This window comes from Xyrauchen texanus, chromosome 7 (genome assembly GCF_025860055.1).
Source record: "Xyrauchen texanus isolate HMW12.3.18 chromosome 7, RBS_HiC_50CHRs, whole genome shotgun sequence".
In the NCBI taxonomy this organism is placed as follows: Eukaryota; Metazoa; Chordata; class Actinopteri; order Cypriniformes; family Catostomidae; genus Xyrauchen; species Xyrauchen texanus.
Genome location: NC_068282.1, coordinates 3,904,726 through 3,926,548, shown reverse-complemented (window position 1 = coordinate 3,926,548; position 21,823 = coordinate 3,904,726). Strand labels below are relative to the sequence as shown.

The 21,823-nt window shown below is 39.5% G+C and overlaps 1 pseudogene; it reads left to right on the top strand.

Annotated features, from left to right (window-relative positions):
• Positions 1 to 1,155: 1,155 nt before the first annotated feature.
• Positions 1,156 to 21,244, top strand: LOC127647005 (myosin-binding protein H-like; annotated as a pseudogene).
• Positions 21,245 to 21,823: the final 579 nt, after the last annotated feature.

The window sequence follows — 21,823 nt, the reverse complement described above, 5'->3', positions numbered from 1 at the left end:
TAGGCAGTGATTGATATCTATCAGCTGGGAAACAACTTTTTTAACCCTAACTAATGCAGTGTGTAACTTCTCATTTCTTAAACAACCATGTCGGAAGACACACTGTATCCCGTGGTCGTGGAAAAGATTTACATTTATGCATTTGGCAGATGCTTTTATCCAAAGCGACTTACAGAGCCCTTATTACAGGGACAATCCCCCCGGAGCAACCTGGAGTTAAGTGCCTTGCTCAAGGACACAATGGTGGTGGCTGTGGGGATCAAACCAGCGACCTTCTGATTATCAGTTATGTGATTTAGCCCACTACACCACCAACAATCACATAGATGTTACTGTGTTTCAGAAGGGGCCAATTATTGTCTTGCATCTAGCAAAGAAAACAACTGGAGATTGCTGAAATCACTGGAACTGGGTTAAGAACTGTTCAACGCATTCTTAAAACCTGGAAGGATAGTGGTGAACCTTCAGCTTCGTGGAAGAAATGTAGTCAGAAAACAAATCTTGAATGATCGTGATGTGAGATCACTAAAATGCTTGAAGTCACATAAAAAAAAAACAACAAGTGCTAAATATTGACAGTAGACCCTGTTTTGTAGATGTAACATCCAATGTTAAGCTTACTGATACCAACGGCCGACTGTTGCAATAGATACCTCCACAGGTGGACGCAGTTATGGAGTGATGTGGACCGCCTATTTAATCATCTGGCACCAACAGTCATGCCACGGTCAAAATCACTGAGATCACATTTTTCACCATTCTGATGGTAGATGTGAACATTAACTAAAGCTCCTGACCCGTATCTGCATGTTTTTATGCATTGCACTGCTGCCACACGATTGATAGATTAGATAATCGCATAAATAAGTAGATGTTCAGGTGTTCCTATTAAAGTGCTCAGTGAGTGTACATAGCTTTAAAAGTAAGAAAAAAACATCAGAATATTTTTGGTTGTGATGTGGGTTGGTTTTGGGTTATGGGTTGACAAACACCACCATAATTAACATCTTGCTTATGTTATCTTCAATGACACGGTGACTGTATATACAGCTGAAGTGGCTATGATGCTGAGAGCTCTGTGTGCTCCCTCACTTGTAACTTGAAACTCTGAAGGGGAGGAGTTCACCAGTGCCACATGTCTGGCTATAAATCTGGGGTGACCCATCTTCAGTGTGAGCCGAAGGACTTGCTAGGTCAGAGGGATCCCTGAAGTGGACAAGCATGCCGGCCAAACCAGCCCCAATAAAGAAGTCGGCCAAGGCCGCCAAGAAGGAGGAACCTGCACCAGCGCCCGAGCCCGCACCTGAGCCAGCCCCTGCCGAAGCTGCACCCGTTGAGCCTGCTCCTGCTGAAGCTGCCCCAGTGGAGGCTGCCCCTGCTGAAGCTGCCCCTGCTGAAGCTGCCCCTTCCTGCTGAAGCCCCACCAGCGGTTGAGGCAGCGCCTCCTGCAGAAGGTACTGTCCGGTGTCATGCGTAATGAAGATATCCAAAACCCCAAACTTACCCACGACTCTTAAACCGATCATATTGCCAAACTGCAATTATAAATAGATACTGTTAATGGGCTAATTCATTTATATTTCACCCCACAACCAAACAGGCAACAGAAAGAAAAATATTTGCATAAATATAATGGGCTTAATTTATATATGTTTAAATATAATTTATCATCCTGTTCATTATAATTTTAATTTTTATTTAAATCAGCATAATTCATGAGGCTGCAACAGTTATTACCATGATGTAACTACCTTACAATTTTAATATATATATATATATGTATATTCACATTACAAGTAGCGAGAATACATTTTTGTTGCATTAACGAAACAAGAATTATGGGGTAAAAAAAAACAAAAAAATGGAAAAAAGTGTCCTAGAATTTGCTCCCTTTTTGTTGTTATAAATATAATTATTTCTTTTTGATTTTGGAGTGAAATATGGTCCGGACATTTTCTATTTTCCATGAGACTCTTATATGTTATTTGCACTAATAAATACATACAAACCTATAATATTAACACAGTTAATAGATGCATGCATGCAACAATAACCTTCTAATGCTTCAGAACTCAATGTGCATTTCTGCTGTAGCCAAGAACGCTCGGTACTTGATAAAAGCTACAGCTGATGTTTAAAAAAACACCAGTGAGCATTTACACCTGTTCACCTCTCCTCGCTTCAAAACTATATTGATTATAGCAGCTGTTCACACAGACCTACCCAATGCTTATTCTGCTACTTTTGCTTTATTTTAAGCATGCATTTGTTTTACTGGAAAACTTCAAAGCAACTATTTCATCATTTAATTTTATATTTAAAATACTTAGTTTTATATTTAAATATATATATATATATTTTTTTTAAAGTATATTAATTTTACATAAAATATCTTTATTTGAATATTTGACTTTAAAACCCTGTCGTAACATTATACTATCTGCTCTATGAGGACTCTAGCATATTTAGGTGCCTGCTGAGCTCTTAAAATGAGTGTTTACACAAGCTCAGTTGCTGCTTTGTTCATAAACCCAATTTCTCACTATAATCTATGCCGGTGTTCATACACGCGATAATCTGTTTATTTTACTCTCTAACAAAAGCAAAGTATCCAAATGCTTTTCAGCGCCAGTGCAATTATTATTTGACACCAGCCATATCCGCTGAGGCATTATAAGCCAGAGGAATTTAGAGCTTGTGGCTTCCTAAGCACTCCATTTACAGCCCCATAGAGCTTTAACACAATTTAACACAACTCCATTCAAAAGTAATAAAGATTTGCCCAGTCTTCCCCCATACGGAGGTACATTTATTTAACTAGGTCACATTATCTGTAACACAGCCATTAACACTATTCATGATACCTTAATGGGTCATACCAAAATTGGGTCTATATTTGGGTCTATAACTACTTGTGCCTTTACTGTTTTGTCTTTTAACTGTATTCTGTGCATGCAAAGCAAGCCTCTAACATTCTGACCTCTAACCTTTATAACATTGAAAAAATATCTTGAAAAAAGGAGCTGCTGTGGCCGATGCTTCGCCTGCTGCTGAAGCCCCCGTTGATGGTAATAACAGCCTCAAAACTAAGTTTTTCTTTCTTTATTTTTTTTACAAATTGTTCACGTCATATCGAAAATACTGTAATTAAATATGTACAATATGTAAAAGAAATAAAATGATATGCAGTTTCAGCGTTATGAGTTTTGCCATAACGCGAACGGCGTGCAGCAAACACAGAACATTCCTCTAATGTTAGCATATGTTTCACATCTTGTACTTTTTTGGGAACCAATTCCTAATGTTCTTGGAATGTTCTTTTTCATGTTTTATTTTTAATAACCATAAACTAACGTTTCCAGAATGTTCTAAAAAGCAAAACATTTCCGTGTTATCATCTAGTAATTACAGTTATTCCGGTATGACTTGAACGTAGCATTTATATTGCTTAGGCCACATCCACATTAAACTGTTTAGCCTTGAAAACTCAATTTTCAGCTTCATAATGTCATTGCAGTAATATAGAGAGTTTTCGAAAGTTGCCGTTTTCGGTGGAGGAAAATGCCATTTCAGTGTGGATGTAGTGAAATTAATGCTTTGTTTTTTTAAAATGCATTAATGTGGATGTGGCCTTAGTTTAATTAAAAGAATAGTTCCCCACAAAACACCTTTAAGCCATCCCAGATATGTATGACCCTTCAGCAGAACCGAAATTAAGATTTTTTTTAAGCATATTTCAGCTCTTTATGTCCATACAATGTAAGTGAATGGGTGCCATCAGGCTGCTAGCTGTTTGATGGGCCAAAAGGCATGGATATTTTGTACACAAACCTATCAATTTGCTTCATATGACTTATGAGATTATAATTAATTGACTGGAGTCATGTTGATAACTTTTATGCTGCCTAAATGACTTTTTGACCATCAAATAGCCAGCAGCCTGATGGCACCCATTCACTTACATTGTATGGACATACAGAACAGAAATGTGCTTATACAAATCTTCATTTCGGTTCTGCTGAAGAAGGAAAGACATGCACATCTGGGAAATCTTAAAGGTGAGTCAATCATGAAAGAATTTACATTTTTGGGTAAACTATTCCTTTAACCCACACTACAGTTAACTAAAACAACAGCAAATGCTTTTCCAGCATCTTGAGCAGTTTGCTCAGAGTTTTGGAAGCTAGGCTATGTTTTTATTATTTGTAACACTCTAACATTTAACATCAGCTGCCGCTGCCGCCTCTGCTGAGGAAGGCACTGCACCCGCTGAAGGACAAGCCCCCGCGGATGGTAAACAGCTACCGTAAATTAATTTGACACGCTGCATTTGCTGTCAAAAGACCTGCTGCTGCACATTAGTGAAAAAGGGACATTAAAGGCAACATGAAACAGCGTCTGTAGCCGATTTTATTTCCGTAGTAGTGCGACATATTCCTGAGTGAAACAGGACATTCAATGAGTACATATTTGGGGTTTTATTCATTAGAAATGTATTGGTAGCTGTTGGTGACATCAGCCAAAAAGGAAAGCCTTTTCAGAGGTGGAGGAAATTTTATGAAGAATTAAAGATTATGAAGACAAATAAATAATTTTGATGTTGGAATAATATTCACAGATGAATCTTGGACAATAAGACCAGGAATGTGCATTAAGAAAGTAAATAGGGTCATCTTTGGTTTCATGTTGACTTTAAAATGTATTTATGCAATATCTTATATAATATGCACTAATTTTGTAACGTTACTTGATTTGGAAATCACTTTGAGTTCATGTGTTTTGAGAATTCATCTTTTGGATTACACCCAAAATCTGACTTTAGCTATTCCATAATAAAGTATTTGAATATAATGCAAGTATAATTAGATGTAGATAGGCCAAACTAATGCCTACAGCTTTTATTAACGTTCGCCTGCCTATTTAACACCAGCTGCTGCTGAAGCTCCACCTGCTGAGGAAATCAAAGCTCCTACACCACCTCCACCTCCAGGTAAACCTCCGAGAAGAATCCGAACAGATTCGCCACAAATTTACCAGTAGATTATACCACTTTAACATTAGATGGAGTGCCTAAATTATACTTTGAAATACTAAATGGCTGTTTCTCCTCCAGAGCCCACTAGCGAGCCATTGGAGCTTGGTGTTGAAGATGTCAATGATACTTCAGTCACCATTGCATGGAGACCACCCGCCACCATTGGAACCTCTGGTCTGGATGGGTACACTGTGGAAATCTGCAAGGAAGGAAGTAAGTCGTATATTCCTCACGTAATAATGTCGTCAAGCAGGATTAATCTTACAGTGGCCTGGCAAGCGCTTAAAAAACCGCCACACAATTCTGTACCTTAAATTAAACACAGCGAATGTTCTTCAGCATTTTATTGGCCTGTTAAACCTATCAGTTGCACCTGTCCCCAACATGTCAAAGGCAATATTTACACCCCCACCTAAGTTGTATCCCAATATGGAGTGAGGCATTTCTAGAAGAGCCATGGAGAAGTCTGCTTGGTAAGAGTAGGGTTGTAGTGTTCAGTGCCAGTGGTAGACCCAATAGTCAAATCTGGTACGTTTATCTTGCTGATACAGCAATTAAATGTCTAAATGTATTATGAAAATGGGGCATATCCACTCTCACAAGTTTTTATATACACTACATTATTTCAGTATACAGTATTTGGCCATTTAAGTCACACAAAATGTCTGAATGCCATTGCTTTACATATCAACATATCAAACCAAGTGTCATTTCTTTTAGATACCTTTTAGCACAAGAACACTTTCCTGGCAAAACGAAAGAAGTTTTGTAAGGTACTCTCCTAGGACACCTGTGTGTGCTTAAGTGGAAATGGTAAATGGTCTGCACTTATATAGCGCCTTTTTAAGCCTTAATGGTATTCAAAGCGCTTCACACTGTGACTCATTCACCCACACATTCATACACCAATGGCAAAGGAGCTGCTATGTAAGGTGCTAGCCTGCCATTGGGAGCAACTTGGGGTTCAGTGTCTTGCCCAAGGACACTTTGGCATGTGGAGTCATGTGGGCCGGGATTCAAACCACCAACCCTGCGATTAGTGGCCGACCCGCTCTACCAACTGAGCCATAGCCACCCCATAAATCACCAAGAAACCAGTTTATTAAAAGTCACTGAGCAATAATGGCTCAAAAAAGCAAAGTAAATTCTGAGAAAAGCTCCAGCAGGATTTGTATGCAAGATGACCCTGCTTTCATCACACTAACGTGGGCATTCGTTTTTCCCCATCATAGCTGGTGACTGGAAAGCCGCTAACGAGGAGCTCACCATTTCCTGCCGTTACATCATTAAGAACCAGACCACCGGTGACCGCCTGAACATTAGGGTGGTGGCCATGAACCCTGGCGGCCGCAGCCCTCCCGCCACACTGCCTGACCCTGTCCTGGTCAGAGAGGTTGTGGGTAAGTTATGATTCTACTACTCAAAAACCACAGTTGGCCTCATAAAAACACATATCTGAGGGTGTTCTGAGTTCACCCCCCCAAACCCCACATAAAATAATCATTCTACTTAAAGAGTTTAATTTTGCTTGGCTGTAGCGCTCTTCGCACTACACTTCAAACGTCAAGCTTCTTCCAAATGGTTGTGTCTACAATGTTCAAGCGGTAAGCGGTAATCCTACAGTGGTTAGCACTTACTGTAATAACCAATGTCTACCTTTAAGCACATTAGGGTAGACTACTGGGGGAATGTCACCAGAGACAGTATAAGAAGTAGAAGACATTCCACTAATAATAATTAATGGGAGAAATCGTAATGCTCAATATGGCTGACGTAGGAATGGAAGTCTGGATTTTAAGCCTTTTTGATAGAGGCCTCATTATTTAATTTTTTAGAAAAATGTGCATCCGGGACGAGCCTGACAAATACAGGTTTTAGCTTAAGAAGCACAATTTATAATGCCTTTATCGTCAAATTTTATTGCTAATTTGACATGTTATTGGAGACGTAGATAGGAGCTGTAGGCTACTTGTAAGCCAGTTGTTTAGATAGATTTGGTTGCCATGGGGCATTGCCAAGTGGCTGTCTTGCCTTAAAGGGACTTCCATCATATTATGTCACTTCAAGTCACATAATTAATATTCATGAGACAAGCTGACAAGGTCCCCGGTTTGAAACATAGTTTTCCTTAGACAGATGGATTACTGTAAAAATTGCAATGTACAGTCACCCAACTTTTTCAAACATGTTGCAGCTCCTGTTGGGCCTCCTCTTGCATCTCAAGTATCCTGGACTTCAGAGCTATCTCGAGAGGTGAAAGTGGTACCACGTCTAGCCCACCTCTCATACTGTTCTACAGGGCCCCCTAATTAGTTCTGAGTGCATGCCAGTTGGGAAAAAATAAATCTACCTGACAAGGGTCAGGCTGAAGCTCGTAGAGGTATTGCCTTACAGACAAGCACAAATCTGGCAATGGTGTCAGACTGTATGCAACAAACACCATGTTCAGTCCAAAATGTAGAGTTATTGTGTAGCGGTATCATCTGTAAGAACCATTGTAATCACCAATATTTGGCTATTTTTGCTACAAAACTTTTGTCGTCCCATAGACTCAACTTGTTATGGCAGAGCGTCCTTGTAGTTACTATATGTTCTTCAAGTGTACCCAAGGTCTAAAGAAAGAAATCATAAACGTAGGATGGAAAGTCAAGTGGAATGGGAATGTAACTTGAATCCAATCTACGCAATAGGGGGGAGGGGGAATTTTGGCAGAAATCCAATTGAAGTTCTGGTCTTCTAGCTGCATTGCCTTTGCTGGTAGCCCAATGCATGTTGATGTGTTATTATTGCTTTTTCCAATATGAACAATCTCTGTTGCAGAACTGTGGAAAATAGTTGGAAAGTGCCTTCAATTAACAAGGATTATGTGGAGAGGGTTTTGCATGGCTTCAAAGCCATTGACAGCTTGCCGTCTGGACCAGTGCCAAACGTCTTCCTTTAAGAGCGATGGCGACAAGTGCAAATGGTTTGAGTGGGAGGATGGGATACATTCCCATGTGTTTTCACACTGCATGAGGGTTCAAGTGGCATCTAAGGTTACCCATAAGGCTTTTTAGCTCACTAGAGATGTTATTTATTTATCTAGATGCATGCTGTATGCTTTAAGATTTAGTGTCGCGTAATACACTTCTAAAAGACTTCAAACGGTTTCCAGAACTGGGTCAAGACTGCTTCTTGTTGACAAAATTGCAGACTCATCAACAGCAATCATCAAAGATATTGGTGCATTGACTGTGGTTCATTAGAAATTTCTCTTAATTTATGATTAATTGAATTTCTGAGATGCTGTCTTAAAAATATCAGATCTCGGAGATTACAAAAATCTATACGACAAGATTTTTTTTTTTTTATTATCATTTTACAATATAGCAAAAAACGTTAGAAAATGTGTTAATGTATATCGTTATATATGTTAATAATAAATAAATAATGTTTTTAATTAGTTATATTTTTGACCATGATTCTATTTTACAAATGAAAATATTAAATGTAAGTATTATTATATTAATTATTATATATATATATATATATATATATTTATATATTTATATATATTATATATATTTGATATTGCTAATATATAATACTCAATACAAAATATAAATATTACTCATGTATTTAAATATGTATTAAACATTTGTAATTTAATTAATTTATATGGTATATTTTATTCAAATAATTTCATAATTTTGGCAACAAGTTTCAAATATATTTTTGCAAGCTGATAATGTATTCTGTGTGATTTCTTATTTTGTGATAGAGGGCATAGTGTCACATATTATTCATACTTCAGCCATCTTAACTGTTGAATGTAACTGAAGCTCTCCATCATGAGTTATAAGGGGTAAGAGTGTAAAGGGACTGATCTATTTAAAGCTGTGATGAGTTCAACAGTGTCCCCATTAGCATTTATGCTAGGTCAAATAATATCATCTCTCTAGTGTGATGTTAATCTAATCATTAGAACAATGCACTGGCACTGGCTAAATGGCTTTAGCCTCCACTCTTCTACTGATTGTGTGAATGTGGAAGCTTTTGATATTATAGGCTTGCAGTAGACTCTTTAACCATCGCTAAGTTAAAACTGGGGCTGACCAATGTAGCTGAGGATGAAATTACAGTTAGCTTGCGCACAGCTGATCTTAAATGGAAAGCTGGGGTCGCATTTAAGTTAGCAAGCTAGTTGGTCTTAGCAATATTTGCAGTAAATGTGCATTTTGACTTTCAAACACTTCTTGAGATGCCAGGTAACATAAAATGTGCTTCATGTGGCAACATCTAAATTTACTGTAAAGTCAAAACATATTGAACATGACTGAATCAAGCTGACTACATTAAAAGGACATTTTCACTTATTACTCTTACAAAAAAAATATTTACTAGTGATTTAATGAATACGATCTTAATGTACACTTCATTTTCAAAGGATATACATCCACATTACTGTATGTTGTTGTTGTTGTTGTTTTTTCAGTCAGGACCACTTCCATCAAATGCATAACTTTTATTGACTTACTGTATAAACAGTATTGACTTACACCAACAAGTTGGTGTTGGCAGTATGCTTCTATTCTGGGAAAACTCCCCACCCATCCATGTTGCCATGCATGGACAGAGCAGGAAGAGCAGCGAATCAATGTCATCCATGCATCCATGCAATAGAGAGAATGAAAGAACCGTTCTAATATGTGTCTGAATTGTATTGGTGGACGTCATGAATCAGCTGCGCATCAACTGATTGGAAGCTTGACTAATGTGATGCTTGATGATTTTAGTTTTGTAAAATTGCCATTGTTTTTCCATTTACAGATCGCCCCAAAATACATCTGCCACGTTCCCTGAGGCAGCGCTATGTGAAAAATGTTGGCGAGAAGATCAACATTGTTGTTCCCTTCAGTGTACGTGATTCATCAGTTTAAAGTTCATTAAAATGCATGATGAAAAAAGATTTAAAGTTGCTAACCGCTTAACTCCTTAAATTACAGTGTGTAACTTCTGTGCCACTGGGGGTACCAAACAGAATTCTGTAGAGACATTTTATTTCATTAGAAACTATCCCGCTAGTTCATGGCAACTAAACATTGCTTTCTAAATTTACACTTTTGAATGGCCGACAGTGGAGAAGTATGTTTTTTTTTTTTTGCACACAGAATGGTGTAGATCTGACATCTACCAGCAGGGGTTAACTGCCCTTGCCAACCAGCCAAACTCTAAATCCCTGGGCCTTAAGCCCAAAGAATGGGCGTAGATTCCAGGGGGTATGGGGGGGTAAATTCTTCCCACTGTAACCACCCCCCAATGTTCAAACCAAAATCTATGCCCTTGGGCCAAAGTATACTTCGGTTTTCCACGTAATGCAAATTATGTCTTTAGCACAGAACCTGTGGACTGTCCACTTGCAGCTCAGTTTTTCTAGACATACGGGCAGTCCGTTTCTTTGTGCATTGCCTGGAACATGAGCCTGCCGTTGACTGTACTAATGAGTATCACAAAGCAGTCAGAGTGTCCATTTGTCAAACCAGTCCATATGGTCTCGCATTCAAAAAGAGTATAGTGCGAGATGTAATGGATGGCAGAAAAACAAAGTATGCCCAAAGTATACCCTTGCCTCAACCAATGCCATGAATTTGGACCCTTTGGACTCTGTCAACCCTTGCAATTCCATTTGGTGCAGAATTTACAGCTTTAACGGTTTGCTAATTAGTTGTAAAGGAAAACAATTATTTGTTTGTGGTTATTCTTTTTACAAGATGTTGTTTTGTTGTACATGTATTCATCCATTTTCAATTTATTTAAAAAAATGAGCTTGGTTCCTTTTTGCGTTATAGATACCAGTCTTATATTCTTACCTCTAGGGCAAACCACAACCGGTTGTCTCATGGACAAAGGACGGTCAGCCTGTTGACACTAAAAAGGTGAATATTCGCAACAGCGACAAGGACAGCATCTTCTTCATCCGTGCTTCTGAGAGAGCTGACTCCGGTGTATATGAGATGTGTGTTAAAGTTGATAGCTTTGAGGATAAAGCCCAGATTATTCTGCAGATTGTTGGTAAGTATTCTAAAAGATGATGTCAATGCAAGTTGTACATGTAATGAATCATGATTTATCTTGGTTTGGGAGGGTTTTCAACATTGGTCTTGTTGAACTGTTTACCAGAGTTGCCTGGACCTCCAGCCAGTGTCAAGATCATGGACACCTGGGGTTTCAATGTTGCTCTGGAATGGACTGAGCCGAAAGATAATGGAAACACAGCAATCACCGGATACACCATCCAGAAGGCTGACAAAAAGACAGGGGTACAAGCTCCTTGGTATTATCATGTTGTTGGACATGGACATGGTATTCTTTGAAGTACCATGGAGCACCATGATATCAAAGTACCGTATTGTTATTATCTGATTCCATCTCTTCCCACCACAGTAAGACCAAAAGAGCAAGATTTCATAATTTTTCGCTAGCCTATGCAATTGGGCTCTTCCTTCAAATTGCAGAGAGCACACAATGTGAAATGCCAGCCAGGCAACATTACAGAAAACGAGGATCTAATTGATATATTCTGTCATGTGTAGAGTTTACTGACCTCTGTTGCTCTCTCCTCAGGACTGGTTCACAGTACTGGAGCACTATCACAGAATGAATGCCACCATTTCAGACCTTATAATGGGCAACACCTACGTCTTCAGGGTCTTCACTGAGAACAAGTGTGGAATTAGTGAAGAGGCCACTGCCACAAAGACCTCAGCCACAATCCTGAAGACAGGTGAGTAGTTTTCTGAACTTTGGCACTAGAATATTTGATTATAAATAGAAGTGAACCATGCGAGACAGTTTGAGACTGATTCCGGAGAATTTTGCGAACATGCTGGTCTTGTGTGTTTGCCGCAGGTTCAGTTGCAATCGTTATGCATAACATATGTATCGCAAAGTCGTATTGTGATGTACTGTACTTCGGGATACTCAGTGCTAATGGTGCATCAAGCTACATCATTACTCGGCAAACAATTTCGACTTTGACTGTTTGCCACTGACTTTTTGAAGCGCAACTACCAGTTACTGGACAATTTGCATGGGCGCAATGACGAGTGAGACTTTGTGTATCCTCTGTAGATATAGTAAGTTGTGTAGTACAACCATAGACTGTAAAAAAAAGATGGACGACGCCCCTTCGCTCTTTTCCATTGGTGAGAACTGAAGCCGCCAGTGTCCCGATGTGGCGCTGACATCTTGAGACTTGAGTCTGCGCAGTTGCGATTTCTGGACCAGACCTGCGCAGTAGTGAACAGGAAGTAAAGCCGCGAAATCAAGGCCCCGCCCTCACTCTCGCTGAATCAATCACAAGGACACGCCTCTGCACTTTTGACTTTTGACTTACGACGGTGTGAAATAATTAATTATTGAAATTTAGATATTACATTTAAAGCTCCAATCTCCTCAGTCCTCCGAAGATCCCAAAAAAAGTCCGTTGGTGCTTCAGTGACTACTTCGCTCAGAGAACCTGTCAATCACAGCTGTCAATCATGATGTCACAGCACCGTTTTTATAGCATCAAATAACTAAAAACAAACTTATTTTGAAAACAAACACTTGAAATTACATCAACGTGATAGAAACGACAGTACATGACAGAAACTATCTTTGGAAAAAAGATATGTGAAGTGTAATTTAATTGTTTAGTTGGTCTCACGTCCCGTTGAATAACATGGGGAGGCGGGGTTTATGACCTATACTAGGACCAGTCACCGGGGGGCGATCGAGACGTTTTGGCTTCACTTTTGAGGGCTTGTGCGGCACACTTGAGTACAACAATGAGAGCTTATTACATACTTCACACTTTTCTTGAAATATCACCCTCCTGCAATGTTTTTGATGTACTGTAGAGGTCTAAACCATGCATGAAGCTTGCGCTGTTAAGCACTGTGCAGGTCATGTGAAAGGGACTATAGTCGAATGAGCCGGCATCCTATCTCGGTCATTTAGTTAAAGTAAGTCATACTGTGTTTTTTAATTAGCCAATGATGTTCCTGCTATTCTCAATGTACTGTGTGTTTGTGTTTAGGTATTGATTACAAGCCTCCAGATTTCAAGGAGCACGACTTCACCGAGGCGCCCAAATTCACCGCCCCCTTGGCAGACCGCAGCACTACTATCGGATATAATGCCAAGCTGCTTTGTGCCGTTAGGGGATTCCCAAAGGTACCGGATTCCTCCACATGCCATAAGCCAGGCTAGCATGGACAAGCAGTTCCATACTAGTCAAACTAAAATAAGCCCTTGGATATAAGAATAGACATGAAAACAGGTCATGTAACGTTAAAATACTCACTGTTTCAAAAGTATAGCCACAAGAGGTAAACATGATTTTAGTGTGATAAAATTGCTTGCTAACCTTTTCTGTATAAAGGTACGTGGAATTTTACAACTTCGTTACCATGATGACACAACACCGTAAACCCAATAATTGCGCAAAATTACTATTTAAAAATGTTATCCTTCTGCTCAATGGCTGCTCAATAGCTCTTTGTGGGGATCGAACCAGCAACCATTCAATTACACGTCCTGAGCTTGATTAAAACAGAATGGTGTAGACGCCATCTTTTTGTAATTAACATTTTTATTAAATCTTACAGCAATAAAGAAAAGAAAAAACATATATATATATATATATATATATTTTTTTTTTTATGCATTTGGCAGACGCTTTTATCCAAAGCGACTTACAGTGCACTTATTACAGGGACAATCCCCCCAGAGCAACCTGGAGTTAAGTGCCTTGCTCAAGGACACAATGGTGGTGGCTGTGGGGATCGAACTAGCGACCTGCTGATTACCAGTTTACCAGTTATGTGGTTTAGACCACTACACCACCACCACTCCATTTAAACCCCACAACCACCCCTTCCAATCTCCAACCCCGCCCCCAAACAAACATCCCCGTGGTCACACATGAGTAGATGGCGTAGACGCCATCCTATTCTCTGTTTTTAATTCCAACTCTCAAAATGAAACTTTTGGCCAAGTTACTTTACACACAATGGTTTCTCTGACTTAAATAACCATCCTTTTGAGCAGACCAGCCCCATTTAATCTGCTAATGTGTGAAATTATTATAAAGAAAGCACTGATAGGTATTTTGCATTGAAGATTATCAACACTTAATTTGTCATAGGGTGTTTGTCGGTTCAGGTGACGAAAGAAATGTAGGAATCTGACACTTACATAATTGCAGAGATAGTGGAACTCCTGGTGGGGTTTAAATAACTAGAGGAGGAACAGCATGAGCTAGATAAGTGAGATTCCTATATCACTATGACAAGATGGGCATTCAAACACTGTTATGTGGAGGCCATGACACTGGAAATGGAAGAGCGAGACTGAATAATGGAGATGAATGGCTCCAGTATCTTCATCCAAGTACACTTAAAAAATGTATTGAACTGTAGAAAGTTTAAACAAGTAATTTAATGCCTTACATTCATATTAAGTTGGTTTTTGGAGTGGTGATGGTGTAGTGGTCTAAACCACATAACTGGTAATCTGGTAATCAGAAGGCCGCTGGTTCGAACCCCACAGTCACCACCATTGTGTCCTTGAGCAAGGCACTTAACTCCAGGTTGCTCCGGGGGGATTGTCCCTGTAATAAGTGCACTGTAAGTCGCTTTGGATAAAAGCGTCTGCCAAATGCATAAATGTAAATGTTTCATTGAGCCAACATAATTTAGTTGGAGTACGTCAAATTAATGTACACAAATTTTACTGATTTGTTTTAAATACCAGTGAAACAACATTAAAGTTGCACTATGTAACTTTGTGCTCTCTAGCGACATCTGTGGTTGAAATGTAAAATTGCAAGCAATTTGCGGAAGAACACTTTACGTGAGTCGTGTTTCGCCACTTCTCTTCTGGCATCTCATCATGAAATCATGAATCTCATTCATTTACTTTGCTTGTGTGTGATCATGACTGGACTCATGTCTATGAAGCAAAAGTTGGCACACAAAGCTATATGTTCAGAAAAGTTGGTATTGGAAGAATTTTTGGAAGAGTTATATTGAATCTTTTGATTGCAGATTTTGGTGTCTGGCAAATCTGAGCCCAGTTTGAGACTCGGTTAAGATTTCTACTGAAACTCTTGAGGAGACACTTGCAAGTGAAAAATATGAGACGCAGGAGACTTAAGACTCCATTTGCTCTCGATTTAATGTCATTGGTGTCTCGTAGAAACAATCGATTTACTAAAGTAATATCATTACTTAAAAAGCTTTCCTATGGGTAGAATATCCTGAAAATGCCCTAAGACGTGTCTAACCTCTTTACAGCCCAAGATTCAGTGGATGAAGAATCAGATGATCATTGGTGATGACCCTAAGTTCAGGCAGATCAACAACCAGGGCATCTGCTCCCTAGAGATCCGTAAGCCAGGTAACTTCGACGGTGGCGTTTACACCTGCAAGGCCAAGAACGAGTACGGAGAGGCCTTGGTTAGCTGCAAACTGGAGGTGAAACGTAAGTCAGCACAACCTTAATATGAGCAGTGTCCCAAATGAAGCCACATACACTTACAATATATATACACTATGCATTCAGCCATGTAGTGTATATACTCACCGGCATAAAATCATGCAGATATGGGTCAGGAGCTTCAGTTAATGTTGACATCAACCATCAGAATGGGGAAAACAATGTGATCTCAGTCATTTACAGACTGTGGAATGATTGTTGGTGTCAGATGGGCTGGTTTGAGTATTTCTGTAACTGCTGATCTCCTGGGATTTTCACACACAACAGTCTCCAGAATGTAGAGAGAATGGTGCGAAAAACAACCAGTGAGCGGCAGTTCTGTCTGAGAAAACGACTTGTTGATGAGAGAGGTCAACGGAGAATGGCCAGATTAGACCAGTCTTGACCTCTGTCATTAACAAGCTGTTTTTGCCCACAGAACTGCCGCTCGCTGGATGTTTTTTGCTTTTCGCACCATTCTCTTGACACTCTAGAGCAGGGGTACTCAACTTTGGAAACCCATGGGGCCGGAAAGCAGGATCCTTTTAGACTTTAGGGCCACACTCCTTTTTAATTTTTTATTTATTAAAACATATTTGAATAACTTTTTTTATATAAGGTGAGCAGACTACGCTATATGCTATTTAATCATCATGGACACATGTAATTAGCACAAATAAAATAAAACATTACATTTAGATATATAGCAAATTATTGTAAAAGTGTGGTTCTTTTTTGAATCCCCTTTTCTCCCAATTTGGATTGCACAATTCCCACTACTTAGTAGGTCCTCGTGGTGGCACGGTTACTCATCTTAATCCGGGTGGCGGAGACTTCAAAGACCGTCAATCCGTGCATCTGATCACGTGACTCATTGTGCGTGACACCGCGGAGACTCACAGCATGTGGAGGCTCATGCTACTCTCCGCGATCCACGCACAACTTACCACGCACCCCATTGAGAGCGAGAGCCACTAATCACCAGCACGAGGAGGTTACCCCATGTGACTCTACCCTCCCTAGCAACTGGGCCAATTTGGTTGCTTAGGAGACCTGACTGGAGTCACTCAGCATACCCTGGATTCTAACTCGCGCCTGCAGGAGTGATAGTCAGCATCAATACTCGCTGAGCTACCCAGGCCCCAAAAGTGTGGTTCTTTAAAAAATTTAAAACTTTAATATACTATTATTATAATGATCATATATAGGCCAATATATATATATATATATATATATATATATATATATATATATATATATATATGTATGTATATGTTCTTTTCAAAGATTCACACTTTTACAAGTAGCCCTCATACTGCAGTTTCATGAGAATCAATCTTGAAATATTATCATACGTTACAAACGTTAAATATGTTTCACTGTAGACTGATCTAATGATTCTCTAATGATAGTCAGATCATCTGAGTGTGTTATAAACAGGCTTGTATGATTTGGATCATACCCATATACAGTTATCAAATTAAAAATCATGAATGTCTTGTCTTGTCAATGTAATCCATCCTGTCATGTTAATACAAATGCTTCAACTGATCTGGGTCATGTTATTATTTATCAAGTTACCGTATCACTCCGCAGGCGTCTTTTAGCACCTTACTGAGCTGGACAGATTTATTATTAGCATAAAAGTGATTAATTGCATTTTGAAAATCATCATATGTCAAACATAACAAGACTACTCTGTTGTCACTTAAAGGTTAACTTTTCTGTAAGGATTAAGGTGAATCTTAAAAACTGTCAAGAACATGTCCAGGGCCTGGGAAGGGTTGGGGTGGTGATTTTCTGGTGCCCTCCTAGGGTAAGACTGTGCCCCTCTAGGGAGTCGGTGCCCTATGCAGACTGTGTAGTATGCTTATAGGGAGAGGCGGTACTGTCCAGGTCATATTGCACTGAAAAATCAAAAAAATACAAAAACTTGTATGACTAAAATGATATTTATGACCAATTGAAGGACCGTTCCTTAAATAGGTTTTTTGTGCATTGTGAGATTATTTTAATGACAATTACTGTAATGCATAAAAACATTTACAGATTATTTAAAGTATTTATATACCATGGCAGTATTTGTTTTACTGCCTTTATGTTGTAAATGTCATTTAAATGTGTGCTTGTATTAAAGTAGTGTATAAAAAGGATGATTTTATTACTGTATTATGGAAAATTGTAAAATCACAAACAAACAAAACATCCAGATGCATTGCGGTAATGAAGGGAATTTGCCAAATTGTCATGAAAATAATGTCACAATGCAAAAAATCTTCGAATAGGCTTTATTTTCATCATGCAGAATATCATTTCTTATTTTTCTCTCAATTTTAGGGTGAAATTTGACCTCTGTAGTTTTTGTTGTCTTGCATCTACTGGACTTAAGTGCATTCTGGTTTTGTTTTCTCTTCACAGAGCCTGTGATTGCTGATGCCGACAAGAAATAAATTCACATTCATACAGGTCAGTTTCTATTTTTAGCCACATTCATGTACGACCTTTTGGTCAAGAATAATGTATTACAAAAATAACCAAAGATGAGGTCACACCAATTTCATAATATTCAAATAATACAGAGTGAGCATTTCTCATAATGCGAGATGGTCCCAAAAGCTATTTAGTTGTTCACCTATATCTGTCATCCCTTAAGCTTGACCTTACATGGGGGAAATTCGAAGAGTGCGGCCCCTGCTGCTGGAAGCGTCCGAGTGGCAATTCCTCATAAATTAATGCTCTGTTATGACTCTATACGTGTACCACTGGAGAAACAAAATGACGTCTCCCTGACTCATCTCCCATTAGACACTGATGAGTCACGTCTCCAGTAAAACTTGGCTATATATACTCTAAACGCATTAATGATCCTGTTGTGAGAGGAACTCAATGCAGACACATGAGTTCAATAGAGGGATTTTCTTTGTTGGATAAAAATCTATAGAATTTTTGTGTGATGCACAAAACCTGTCCAGGCCATATTTCCCTCTAGAAGTAGTATAAATACATTAAAATAACTGTTTATGTTTATTCTAATTATAAAAATATACATTTTGCATTGACAAAATAAAGCCTATTTTTAAGACCGCAAAGATTTTTGGCATTGTCACGTTACTTTCATGACAGTTAAGCACATTTTTTCCCCAAACAAGGCAAAAACGGAGTAATACGGAGATCCCATTATTATAATGCAAAAAAAAATAATTATAATGATGAAATACTTTTTCAATTGGTTTTAAACTCAATTTAATGCATGTCTGAACAAACAGATTGAATTGGGATTATTTCAAGCGTTATCTCATTAATGCAAGACAAAACCTTAACAAAACAAAAATATAAGGGGGTTAAGATGGGCAAGGAGGAGGCAAGAACCGGCTTGTCAATATAAATAATAATTTAATAAAAACTTAAATCAAAACACACAAACATAAACACACATGACGGACATGCCCGTAATTTTCTCTCTCTCGAACCGTCGTCACCGGCCCGCTTTATCCCTCGCGCGCCCCATCAGGCCAATTGGGGACCGGGCGTGTGACATTCTAGCCCGGCCCCGCCCCCCTCCGCTCCACAATCCTCCCAGCGTTACCTCAGGCCGGGATGCCACCGGCATGACCTACACCCCCCCCCCATCTTTCCCCTGGGGAGGGGCGTGCTTTGCGCCCCGTCAGGTCATCCCCACCTTCCTCGACCTGGGAGGAGAGAGGAGGGGAAAACAACAACAAAATTAACTAAATAGGCGAGGGAAAAGGCCAACACGGTGCGAAAGAGAGAGAGAGAGGAGAGAGAGAGAAAAAGCTCACTCACCGGTTCTCTGATGTACCGTCGCGTGGTCCTCGAACACTCCTCCACACTCTCCGGCGGACGACAGCCGCTCCTCTCCGGGCGAACCGGAGTCAAACCTCCGACCCCCAGCAGACAAGTACGCCCCTCCGCTTTTCTGGCGGCATGTGGGGACACTCCTCCGCCCCTGACAGTGCCCCTACCGCTCCAGGCGGTCGGCGAGTTGCTTCCCTCCTCCTCTCATGGACGGCGGTCTTCTCTCGACCCATCCATGTCTCTGGGGATGGCAGGGCACTCCTCCGCCCCCGGCAGCGGCTCCCTCGCTCCAGGCGGTCGAGGAATCCAGTCCCCACTCGCCCTGCGGGTGGCGGCCGTTCCCCGCATCTGGGCGGTCGGGCTACTCCGTCGCCCGGCAGATGGCAGCGGCGCTCCCCTGGGTGGACGGTAGTGTTGAGGACTCTGCGACCGGCATCCCTCCTCCTTCCCGGGTTAAGGCACCAATGTAAGGGAGTTAAGATGGACAAGGGGGAGGCGAGAACTGGCTTGTCAATATAAATAATAATTTAATAAAAACTTAAAACACACAAACATAAACACACATGACGGACATGCCCGTAATTCTCTCTCTCTCGAACCGTCGTCACCGGCCGCCTTTATCCCTCGTGCGCCCCATCAGGCCGATTGGGGACCGGGTGTGCGACATTGTAGCCCGGCCCCGCCCCCCTCCGCTCCACAATGAAAGTAAACCATTTTTATATCTTGTTAATATTTGTTGTTTTGCCGTAATTTTTTATAATGCCTGAGCACCGAAACCCAATTTAACATTTAAACGAACGTTTTGAGTTCAACGTGTTAACAACCGTTAACAAAATCTGTGACATGCTGTCAGTGACCAGGTAAAAAATGCATTTGACTCGTCTCTCAGTTTGTAAAAACAAGTAAAATTCTTGTTTATTGCAATGCACTTACAATAGAAGTATTCGCGAGCAAGAGAAGAAACTACAAGAAAAGTAGTCCCACACTTAAAGGACAATTTACAGCCCAAATAATCACATTATATTAGGGAGAATTCATATAAGCACTGCTGCAATCGATACTGGCAAATAAAAAAGCATTATATTACAATAGTTAAAAAATTACAGTAATAAGAATCAACAATAACAACAACAAAAAACCCAACAGACATAAAACGCCCGCACTCATTACAGTAACGTGCTTAATTGTCATAAAAAATAATACCACATTGCAAAAAACATATTTGTTCTATAAGAGGCTTCATTTTCATTATGCAAAATATTATTTACATTTATGTATTTTGTACTTTTGATGTTGGGGAGAATGTATTCAGAGTAGTAAATTGTGATGTCAGAGCAAAAGGTGATGCAGTAAAATCGGGCTAGTGTTGCTAAAGCTAACCCTGCAGTATATGAGTTTGTGTTGCTTGGATGTTCAAATTATTTCAGGCTGTTCTTACACCTGTTGCTTGTTTCTTCCTCTCTCCATGAACTCTAGTCCCAGATTAGAAACAGCAGAATGTGGAATTCCTCACTAAAGGTGAGAACTTGCACGCTTTGGAAGATTCTACTGTATTGTTTAATCTACATAATAGATTCTGCTTTCAAATCTGATTGGATGAGATACATACAAGTGTCAAGTTGCTACAAACCATTAAAAGATGTAAGAATGTCATGACTTTGCTTTTTCTTTTCCATTTGTAGGATTGTGAAGACGTCTTTTGCTGATGAAAAAAAAATCATGTACTGTACATATGAAATAAAAATATGTAAAAATAGACATTTTGGTTCTTTATCGTATTTAATAGCATATACTTGTTCCTGACTGTGTCCAATGTTGTAACTTAGATCATGTCCCAACCAAACCAACAGGACCATCCAGTGTGTGTTACATTAAACTAGAGCCTTTCACCCACGTTGTCTTTTGTCATTTCTTTATAATGCAAACGAATATTCCCAGTTCAATACGTGATAACCTCTGTTGACAACATCTGTGACATGCTGTCAATTACCAGATAAATAATACATTTGACCCTTGCCTCTGTTTGTAAAAACAAGCAAAACTCCTGTTTACTGTAATGCACTTACAATAGAAGTCAATGGGGCAAGAGTACAAACTGCTAGAAAAGTAGTCCCACACTTAAAAGAACTTACAAATTTGCAGCTCAAGTTACATCATTTTGTAAGGAACTATTAATATAATCACTTGAGATCCTTATTTTTGCTTTAAACCATCAGGAATGTCTTGCCCCATAGAATTAATGTAGATGTAGATGTCATTTTTGTTTTGTAATTGTTTGTAATGGATAGCATGCCACAGATGATGATTAGCTTGCACTGAACCCGGAACATTCCTTTAAGACAATTAAAAGGCCTGAGAGTTGAGTGTTGAGATCTTTTGAATATATGGTTCACCATTTTAGGATTCCCAGATCTCAGTTCTTTAGGTATTTACAGCTGAGCCACCTGCTCGGTACTATTTTTGGGGGTTGCA